Below are 11,773 nucleotides of genomic sequence, written 5' to 3' on the forward strand. Positions count from 1 at the left end.
TCGAGCAAAGAACCTAGTCGATAAACCCTAAGGAACCTAGTTGGTAAACCCTAAGGTTATCGCTATCAGTTAATGAAGGCAGAATGTCTACCGAGTGAAGTTTAGTATTTACTGAGTTACAACCGAGCTATAACAGAGTGCATCAAATGTTTACATGTGATATTTAATGAAGGAAGCTAATGAGTTGGAGCGAATTAAATGATTGGTAAACCGTGTATGAAGATTGTTAAAGAATCTATGGTAAAGAAAGATCGGCAGGAAGATCTACAGCTCAGATTGAACCGCAATACCCTAACACAAGTTCCAAGGTAAATATGCAAGTTCCAAGGCGGGGTAAAATGTTTTCAGATTGAAGAATACATTGAACCTGGACAAGATTGAAGATCTAATGGCTATGATTGATCATGGGAAATGTGATCAATGAGATTAAGCAGTTAGAAGATTGTTTATAAATAGGAAACTGTTGATAAACAATGCATGTGGGCAAGTGTATGCACAGGGATGCTACATAGTGATTACCGAGCACAGAAGCTTGAAGACCTATTAGAATAACAGAGTATAGAGCCTAGCAGAGGGACAAGATAAGTCCTATGAATTGATTGTATTGAACAAATAAGAATCTGTTTTAGCATTTTTAGATGTGAAGTTATAGATTACTGTTATTTTGAGAAGTAGCAGAAAATCTCTTAACCGAGTGGACTTAACAGTCTTATATGTAAATCCTCTAGCAAGGTGACATTCTTATTGAGTGTTTGAAATCCTTTGACAAGGTCACTTCTAACAAAGTGAAGATCCTAACAGATCTAAGAGAAATCCCTTAACCGGGTCACATCTAGCAATGTGTTTGTAATCTTTAACAGGATTTGCTTTTAACCGAGCATACTCTAGAAGAGTATATTTCTTAGTGGGTCCGAAATCCCACAGTGGTTTTTCCCTATTTGGGTTTCCATGTTAAATCTAGTGTTATGAGGCTTATATTGTTCATATGCTTTTGAGTTTGCATGTTTGACAGTTTTTGGTTATATGATTGATATATATGTTACCGAGGTTGAATCTGATGTTTTTATGGATGATTAAGTTTGTATGATTCACCCCCCCCCCTCTCATCTTGTTGGCTATTGGATCTATACTTATATTAAGTATCAGAACTATCAAGACCAGGTGGAGTTGATGTCTGCTACCAGCAATCCTGCATCCACCATTAAATATAATACAACATATATACAACACATATATATCATAAATGATCAAGCAAATGATAGAGAATCACAATGTCATATCATGCTCGCAATGAGCGGTATGACATCGTCTCTAATCACGAATACACTAGAAGACAGTCACAATCATCATAACGTCAACTCAATCATCATCATAATCATGGAATAGGGTTAGCATAATCAAGATATCATCATAACCTCATAAGCAATATAATCCATACATGAATAATGAGTGTATCTAGATCACTACACATAAGTATAATCATCATATCAGTCCAAGATATAACTTTATCCATATAAATCATAATGAATCCACTATTTTCAAAGAGACTATCATATCACAAATCTAAAAGTGTATATCATACCCTCTCATAAAGGATGATTCAGGGGGGGACACTACATCCTCACCCCCTAAAACTCGACTTACTCCTAGAAGTTGCATGCTTAAGGTGAATATGCACCCATAGATTGTATCCAAAAAAACCATCCATAAAAGATAACAAAGCATGACCAGCTATAGAAACAACTATTGTATCAATGTTTAGAAGCATAAATTCATCCTTCAAAGAAGCCTTATTGAGATCTCCAAAGTCATTAGACATTCTAATCTTATTATCTGGTTTAGCAATGGAAACAATGTTTGAAATACAAGGGGATTAATCAATAGGGAAAATAAGTCTAGCTTCTAGAAGGTTTTCTATTTCAAATTTATCAAGCAAGGCTATCTTTGGATTCATCTTCCTAATCTTTTTCTTCACAAGTTTAGAATTGAGAATCAACACAATGTTATTAGTCACAATATTAAGATCAATGCCACGAATGTCTGAATAAATCCAAATGAATATTATGGTAAATTTATGTAGTAAAGAAGACTAGTCATTTTGTTCATGATCACTTAAACAATCCCTAATCTTTATGTTTTTTCATCATTGTAAGGATCCATTTTAACATCAATGATATCACTCACAAGAAGATTACTTTGTTGGAGAACATACACTAGTTGAGGGAATTAATGAATCATCTCTTCATTATCATTTTCTAATTTGGTGTCTTTCCTAAAGTATGCTTCAACATTCAAACAATAAGGAAATCCATGATTATAATGATAATGAGGAAGATTACCATAGACTCCTATAAACTTATCCAAGGATTTATCAATAGAAAAGATATCAAGGGAAGGTAAATGAGAGTCACCATGAATCAATTGAGGATGCATTAGAGAAAGAGGTGTAGAGGAAAAGATAACATTCACATTGAGAGATGGTATCTTACATGGTTTGGTGGGCTCAGGAAAATTATATCCAAGTCTGAAAGATGTATCACAAATATGATTCTCTAAAGGAACTTTTATCTCTTGCTCATGTGCACCACAACCATTTCCATTATATCCAATTTTAGCTAACATGTGGAAACCATGACCATAAAGGGAAGCCATTTCCATAAGGGATGGCAGAGCCTCATATGTCTTAATGTGATAAGTAGATGAAGTAGAATAAATGTTTCATTTTGAAGCAACCACAAAATTGTTACTAAGTTTCTTAGACAAAGTAGGTTTCTTTTCAAGTTATATCACATCATCATCCTTTTTAGACTTAGGCTTGATTGGAGGGTTTTATATTCTCCTATAAAAGAAGGTGTAAAATTTAAGGACTCTCGATCATCATTTAAGAGTACCACTTCAGACAAAGAAGTATCTTTAGGAGGAGTTAGTGTTTTATCTTGAGTAGAAGAATTAGAAGAATGTGAAGAATAACTCGAATCAAATGAAGTTTGTAAACAAGCTTGTAAATTATTATCAGCATGCAAAGTATACATCTTGTTGTTATAAATGAATTTAACTTGATGATGAAGAGTGGAAGGGACTATCTGCATACTATGAATCTAAGGTCAACCTAATAGAAAATTGTAAGACTATCATGTATGACTTGGATAGGTGTAGCTAAAATAATAGGTCCTACCTTACTAGGAAAGGTTATAGTACCTAGATATGCTATAGCATCATTGTCAAAAACATAAATAGAAAGAGATTCAAGTTGAATAAGAGGATCCACATTAATCATGCAATAAATCAATGCTACAAACATTAAGGCTAGATACATTGTCCACTAGGGTTCATCTTATAGAATCACCATTAATAAGGACAACAATCATAAGAGGATCATATTGATTTTGAATATCCTTACAAGGTAACTCATCTTGTGATAACACAATTTGAGCTTTACTTTCTTTCATAGAATCAATCAAAGAAGACATATTATTAGGTGTCACCACAAGTCATGCATCAATGTTATTTAAAACATATTGTAATATTCCTTGATGTGTAGATTTAGTTTCAATCAAATCCCAAAGGGATATATTGGCATGAGTATCTTTTAGTTGTTCAATAAGATCATACTCTTTACCAAGGTGTTGGTGGTAGTATGGGCTGAGAAGAAGGAAGAGATGAAGGGATAATTGGAGTAAGATTAGGTTGCATATTGTTCCTTGTATTATATGTGTGGGTAACCAAATTGTAACTCTCACAAGTGATTTATTCAACATACTCATAAGGACTCTTGGCGGTATAACCTCCTTGCACAATAATAATTATTTTGTTAGGAGTGTAAAAGGTATCATTACTATAACCACCTTGAACCACAAAAAGAGGTTTATTGAGAGGTTGAGAAGCTTGAGAAAAACTAGCACCATAAACAAAAATCATGGGCTTATTAGGTGTGTGGAAATTGTGTTCATAGACATTCATATTTATCATATTGATAAATATTTTAGGCATAGATGTTGTAAGATCATTTAAGGAGGTTTTAGGAGAAATGAAATCATCAAGAACATCATCTAACATAGCATAATCATCAGTACTAAATGGTTTATTATTGAATTGGATGGGAGGCAAATCATCATAAAGAGGATTCTTGTATATCACCATGTCACTATATTTAGAGGAGGACTTGATAGGGATGGCTTCATGAGAAGAGTCATGCAACTGATCCAAACTATCACTATGAAATGGTATAATAAATATGTTGATTAGTCTTTGGCAAAATGTTTGTTTAGAAGTCTTAGGATAAAGGAACTCATCAAGAGCCTCATCAATTTATTCCTTACTAAAGTGTAATCATCGAAGCAAAAAGATTATCGTAGGTATGAAAATATTACAAGCAAAGATCTGACATTGTTGAAAAACTAATTTTTGAAATGAAAAGTGCATATAAATCTAAACATACATAATGCATAAAACAAGATTTTGGAATTTTTTTTATGTTTTTAACATGAAAGAACCATGTAATGATAAGATCTAGTCAGAAAATGCAATGCAAGAGAGTCGGGTTCACCAAAATGTATTGTGTCAAAGTGGAATCAACTAGTATTATGACCTAAATTCACTTTCACACAAACATTGAAATACAAAAGCACCTAAAGGAGTGATCATACTTGACTAACTCTTATGAAAGAGAAAGATAAGTGACACTTATAGGGTTCCTATTCCTTCATTGCTATGGGAGAGAATACATGAGGTATGAGAGATCATGCAATACTAGGGTTAAAGTATGAAAGAATGTGAATGCAAAGGTATTGTAGCAAACTAGATAATAACAAAACTGAGACAACAAACACAAAAATGAAAGGAGAATCTAATTGAGCACCTATGGTTATAATTTGAAGCTAAACTTACTAGACTGGGGTGCCAAAATGCCTTGGTCTTCTAAGACTGAGTTGTGGTCAGAAGGTTTGAATTCTAAAGTGTTCTAGAAGACAACCCTAAAATCTAGAGCAGAAATAGGAGGACAAGGGCACTCTAGTGCCTTGGTCATGAGATAGGGCACCCTAGCAACCTAGTCTCTAAAAACCAAGCTCATTTTTTTGTGGCAGACCTATACTAGCTTCTTGAGGCTTCCTAAAGTATTTTGGCTTCATCGGATACCTATAACTACACCTATAAAATAGAAAATAGTAGGGTTTTGTCTATATAGGGGTTTTCCTTAGTCAACCCCCTTGTTTTTGTGATTGCCACCTCCACAAATAGTTGATAATGTAATTGGAAAAGTTTGTGCTCTTGAATCCTATGTGTCTAATATTGCTATGAGCTAAAATGCAAACTAGAGTCTTACTCAAATGAGCTAGAGAAAACCCTAAATGATCATAATGAAAATGCTTTAAATCACAATTAGGATGCAAATCTAAAGAAATAATGTAAATCTGAAAACTAACATGATGTAGAACTAAAATTCAATGTAGAAAGGCAAGAAAAACATGAAATAATACCCAATCCCTTAGGAAGAGATACAAATCAATTATCAATTGGTGATTCCCTTATTATCCACCAATGTCTCTTGAATCTTCCATGGTTGATAAAGATGTTGATGAAGACTTAGTAAATGATCAATTTGCATGTCTAAGACTCCACCTAAAAGTAGTACTTTCACTTCACAAGGATCTCCTCTTGAATGCTAAATAGGAACCCCAAATGCGAAAGAGACTTGCCTTATATATGAAACCTTAGATTTGAATTTGATCAAAACATGACCTAGAATTGATATATTTTTACATAGAGTGAGATTTTAATTAGATAAGACTGCCAAATTATCCTCCTGAAATTTAGGGGAAAAAGAGTGGGATTAGGATGGTAAGTCACCCCGATCTTGACAATCTCTTTCTAACTTTCAAGGAATGAAAGATAACGGGGTTCTAATATGGAATCTAGCTCGATGACTCAAACTATAATGTATAGATATGCAGGATGTGCTTTGAAGGTTAAAATTAGGGTAAGATTAGGATTAAATTATGATAAAATAATAAAAAGGGGCACACCTAGGATCAGGAGCCCAATTTCATAAAATGTGAACTGATAGGAAAGGACTTGTGTTTAATTAGATTATTAATTAAATGCCTAAGGATGCCCTATAATATTATAATGCAATGTGACACACTAAGGTGTGTGCCAAATAATCATGGAATTGGACAACCTAATTAAGGGTGTACAATTTACGATGCTACACCAACCTTCCATCCTTGGGCACCTTGGAAAAAAATTCACCCTCAGATGTTTCCTTTATTTTTTACTATTTCATTGTCTAAATGTTCCTTTAGGTTTTCACCTAAAGACTTCTTTTTAATTTTTTAATTTGTGTGACTATAAGATTTTGCATACTCACTAAAGTATGCAATATTGTTAGGATCTATGGTGAATCCAACTTTATCATCTCCTAGGGGTATACCCTCTCAAATTTTCATGAACTCAGCAATTGTGCTCATTATTTTTTAATAGGTCCAAACTCAAAGGTCCTACAATAATCTAAGGACTAAGGGAAGGTTATAAATACTCTAAAAAAAGGCTAAATATGTAGCAATTAAGGTAAATATGGATTATTTTTTAGGAAAACAAAATGTTTCAATCTAGGCATGGTCTTTTGCATACTTATCCTTATAAGAAGTTTTGTCATCATCATGAGAGTTTGTTACAGGATTTTCATCAAAAAATTTGACACCATCAGTAGCCTTAATGTCTTCACCCATAGTAACTTAGTAATGGGAGTGTTCAATTTCAATGGTTTGCACCCCAACCCTTTCATCTTAGGTAGGAATTTAGGTTGGATAGGCTCTTTGATTCCTTCCCTTTGAAGTCCTGGGCCATTGTGGTTGTCATAACTGTTTTGCTCCATGATTGTTAACTCTTTACCATATTTTTTTGACTAGTAACTTAACATGTTTTGTATCCTCCTCTTCTTTATCTAGAAGTCCTTGAATTTAGGTTGGACTGAGGAAGAGGCAATGCCAAAAGATCATGAAGATGAAAGAATTGCCACATCTCTGAGATTCATGGAAGATGATGAATTTATTAAGACACCCAAATTCAAGGACTTCTAGATCAAGATGAAGATGAAATAATTTGAGGAGAAGAAGTAGATGAATATGATGGGTGTTGATGAGTCTCAGTATGATGAAATTGCTTTAAAAAAAATCAAGGAATTGAGGTTGGATGACATAGATGTCACCCCAGATGAGGATACAGATATGGTGTTAAAAAGCAATATGTTGATCATTTCAGAGATGACAGTAAAACAATATTTTTGTTGGATCAAGTTAGACATTAAGAAGACACTATGTTGGTGGTAGAATATGATTCTAGGCAAGGAGTGAGTGGAACAGGGTATAACCTCCACACAAAAACTTTGGTTGCATGGGTGAAATTTAAAAGTATAGAAAAACCAAAGTTGGTTGATATGGTTAAACAAAAAAAAAGGGCTTCTATACTCAAGACACTCAAAGATACCTCCCCTTTTGAGGTGGCCACAATGAAAATGCATTCGTAAATGTTCACTAGGGATGTTGTGAAGAACATGCAACAAAAATTAATTAAAAATGAAATAATACAAGTGGATATGAATGAAGAAATTAATAAATTATACATTAAAAATATTAGATTGAAAGATTAGTTGAAAGGTGGTGAGGCCAATCAAAGAAAATAAATTTTTATTCATAAGCATTTAATGCCAAATCCAATTGATAACAATCTTGTAGCAAGAGTTGGACTTAAGAGAGAGAATTATGAAAAAGAGATTGGAGAACTGAGAAAGATTAATGAGGATACCAAACAAAAAATGTCACAACAAATTCTCTTTGTATTTGAAAAGATGTTAACAAATAGGGTAAAGTATGTCATGGATAAATTAGATGATGTGCACAAGGGCTATGAATCATTGTTAAAAGCATTGGAAATATTTAAGGAGAATAAGCATGTGTTAGAGTCATTATTCAAAAGGTGGCAGCTAGTGCATCATACTCTGATTACCCTATGTAAAGTGTTGCAAAGAGATCTAGATGTCCCTCCTACCATCAAGGCAACTAAAAATATGGTAAAAACTATGATTGAAGAACTCAAGTACATTTTGGCAGAAGAACCCAAGGTGAAGGCTAATATTGAATCATTCCATACATTTAAGCATTGGGCCATTCCATCGATAATTGATCAAGATAAACATATCAAGGACTTCAGTGACTGGAAGAGTGAATTGAATCAAATGGTTCCAAGGATCCTTTCTCATATGCAAGAAGAAAGAGTAATCAGTGTGCAAAGCCTTAATCTCTTCTTGGACAAGATAGTAACACTATTGGTATTATGGATGTGTTGCATTGGTTTTGTCATTGATGTCAACACTTGTCAACACTTGTCAACACTTATCAGCACTGAAGATCTTTGGTTATGTTCACCGACATGTTCAATGACATATGCACAGTCACCGGTATCTAGTTCACCAGCACTGAGGATGATCTATTATCATCTAGAGATTACTTGGTTATGTCGAAGACATTGTTTGGACACTTGGTTTTGGCGATTTGGTTATTGGTCTAATTGAGTTTGCATATTTGTTGTTATCAGCAAATAGGTCTAGGTTATGGACCGACAAGCATTATCTATTCTAGATCAGCACGACACATTATGGAGATGTTTTATTGATTGGTTATTATTGTAAATGCAAAGAACCTATAATCATTTACTCTAATAATATGGCAGCAATTGATATATCAAATAATCTAGTATTTCACTCTAAAACTAAACATGTTTCTATCAAATTCAATTTTCTGAAAGAGAATGTTGAAGCAAAAGAAGTGAAATTGGTTTATGTGAATACTAAAGAGAAGATTGCAGATATCTTTACTAAGCCTTTTCCTAAGGAAAATTTTGAATATCTACGAGAGTAGCTTGGAGTTATACCCTCATCGGTATAAACTTAGACAGTTGAAGCATGGCATCAGACCGACAGAATTAACAGAGAAATCTTTTTCCGGCTTTGATGAGGAGAGCTACTTCTCAGGGGGAGTAGATTGGATAAATTTGGTTATAATAAGTGGTAACAAAGCTTGGTCATAGGTTTGAATCATGCAGGCCACAACGAGTGATGCTGGGAGGGGGATTGTTGGCAGTGGGCCAACGTCCCTCATGGGGATTCACGACGGTTTAACAACCTCTTGTGGATTCTATAAGTCTAGTGGTTGTATCAGGCATTGACAGGTCGATCTTTTGGTGCAACAACAACCCTAGCTTGTAACAAACACTGGATAATGGATACATAAGATTCATCTTTGAGGTATGTGTAATAACAGATAAGAGATGGAAGGATCACATGGTGAATGTCCCAGATGTGTAGAAGTACAAGCGGCACAGTGATTACAACTTGTATCAATGGGAAAGTCAATAATTGAAGCCTTTGGAAGAATGATGTAGTGAAGTAACTGCTGGTGAACATGGAGCCCACTCCAACTTTAAATAGAACCTTGCTGAACCCATTGGTCACAGGTTGCTATTTGAAATATGAAGACAAGGAGTTGTATTTGTGGTTACCAACTTTGCCTTATGTTTTAATTGTTTCATGTTCTAAAAACTTTGCTTTAATTATAATTATTTAAGACAATATAATTATATATTATTATATTTAATGAAAAGGCATATCTTTTCATTTTCAGGCAAGGTAACTAAAAAGTCTCTTTATAATGGTCTGAAGCTTGTTGCTTCACCTAATTTCTATATAAGGGGGAAACCATGCCCACATTAAGGGTTGAAAAGTGTTGGCATTATACACTCAGATGAGAAGGGTGGATGTTGTCATTGATGGCAACAAGGTTCCATGGGATCAACCGGCCATAGACTTCACCTACCAGCACTGGCATATACAACAAGGCTCATTCACACCGGCATCTAGTTTACTCTGACAGAAGATTATACCGGCATTCCAGGCTGACTTGACAATAAATATTGTTTATGCGAAATAAATTATAATGTAAAATATAATTGTATGGCTGACATATTGTATTGTAAAGACTCATATAATTATGAGCTCTTGTAGGTCATTTAAAAAGAAGTAAGCGATAATATTAGACAAGATAGAGATATATATAGGATATGATAGCGAATAGTTGTATATGCATTTTGATGTGTTCATTTTGGAGCGAATAAGAAGTAGGGAAAAGCAAAGACTATTTTGTATAAGCAAAATCATTTGACAGCATACCAGCTAGGGTTTTTGGTAGAGGCAGAACCGGTATAAGACAGAGCACAATAGTGAACTCATCCAACATTTTGATGCAAGTTGTAAGAGTTCATTTTTATCTTTACATCAGTATGATGTTGTAGTCAGTGAGACTCCACTTTTGTTGTTGAGTAGTGAGCTCAAGGCAGTTGGCCTTCCTGCATGTGCAGGCCCCTTATGTACTAGTAATATTTATTTATATTGCCAGTGAGTAAATATTGTGGGTCACAAATCCCATTGAGGTTTTTCCCTTATTGGGTTTCCTCTCTAAAATATTTGTGTTATGGTGTGTATTGATGCTGATTCCTTTATTTCTCTTTACTGCATTGATTGTTTTCTTACCGGCATATTAATCTCAGTTATAGAATTGTAAATAAGTTTAAATATTTCATTTACCGTCTAGACACTGATTCACACCCCCCTCTCAGTGTCTTTGGGATTAATTAATTATCTAATAATTGGTATCAGAGCCTGATCCTCTATTTACAGAAGCCTAACAACTTGAGGAAGATTCTGAAACCGGTACCTATGAAAAATTTGAGACAACAGTTGGAAGTGGCTCTTGAAGATTTTGATGCAAAAAAATTAAAGAATATCAAACTGGAAGAAGAACTCAAATCTTTTCAAGGATTCATCAAAGCACTTCAAGAAAACCTAATCATGACACAGAATAAGAGAAAAGAATTGTGTGAGCAATTGCAAAAATAAGATGATGAAGAAAAAGAAACTCTCAGAGATATTGCAGAGAAACTGAGACAAGAGAACAATAACATGAAGAATGAGATGCAAGATTTAGCCATGAGACTATCTAAGGATATTGAAGATAAAAAGAAGAATTAGGAAGATTTTGCCAGACAACTTAATGAAAGATCAAATGAATCTATAAGGCTTAGTCATGAAAATGATATGCTTAAAACAGAGTTGATTCAGATGCAACATGACAAAGAGGAATTTATGAGACAAGTTAGCACTCTGGAAAGTGAGTTGGTCACTGCAAATGAACACAAAGACAAATTCAAAAAGAGCTCAGCCAAGCTTGATGATATGCTGAAAAATCAAAGACCTAATGGAGATACAGTTGGACTTGGATTTGAACATGGAGAAAGTTCTGGATCTACAAATAATCAGGATCACAACAAACCGGTAAGGCAACCCAATGGTTACAAATTCAATGACAAATATTTTAATTGCAACAAATTTGGTCATAGAGAAAATCAATGCAAATATAGGAATAATCAGAATACAAACTCATTTACCGGTCAATGTTTCAAATGCAATAAATATGGTCATAAGTCAAATAATTGCAGAATGAATGTAAAATGCCATGTGTGGTAGATTTGGACATCTATCTAATCAATGCAGAACTCAAACCGGGCAAGGTTATGGAAAATCTATTCAAAGAAATAATGTAACTTGTTATGCATGCAACAAAATTGGGCATATTGCAAGATTTTGCAGAAGCAAGAATGTAACGAAAAATAACAAAGGATCTAATGAAAAAGGAAAGGAAAAGGTGAATAAAATCAAGCAATA

The sequence above is a fragment of the Cryptomeria japonica genome, chromosome 3 (assembly GCF_030272615.1).
Source record: "Cryptomeria japonica chromosome 3, Sugi_1.0, whole genome shotgun sequence".
NCBI classification, from domain to species: Eukaryota; Viridiplantae; Streptophyta; class Pinopsida; order Cupressales; family Cupressaceae; genus Cryptomeria; species Cryptomeria japonica.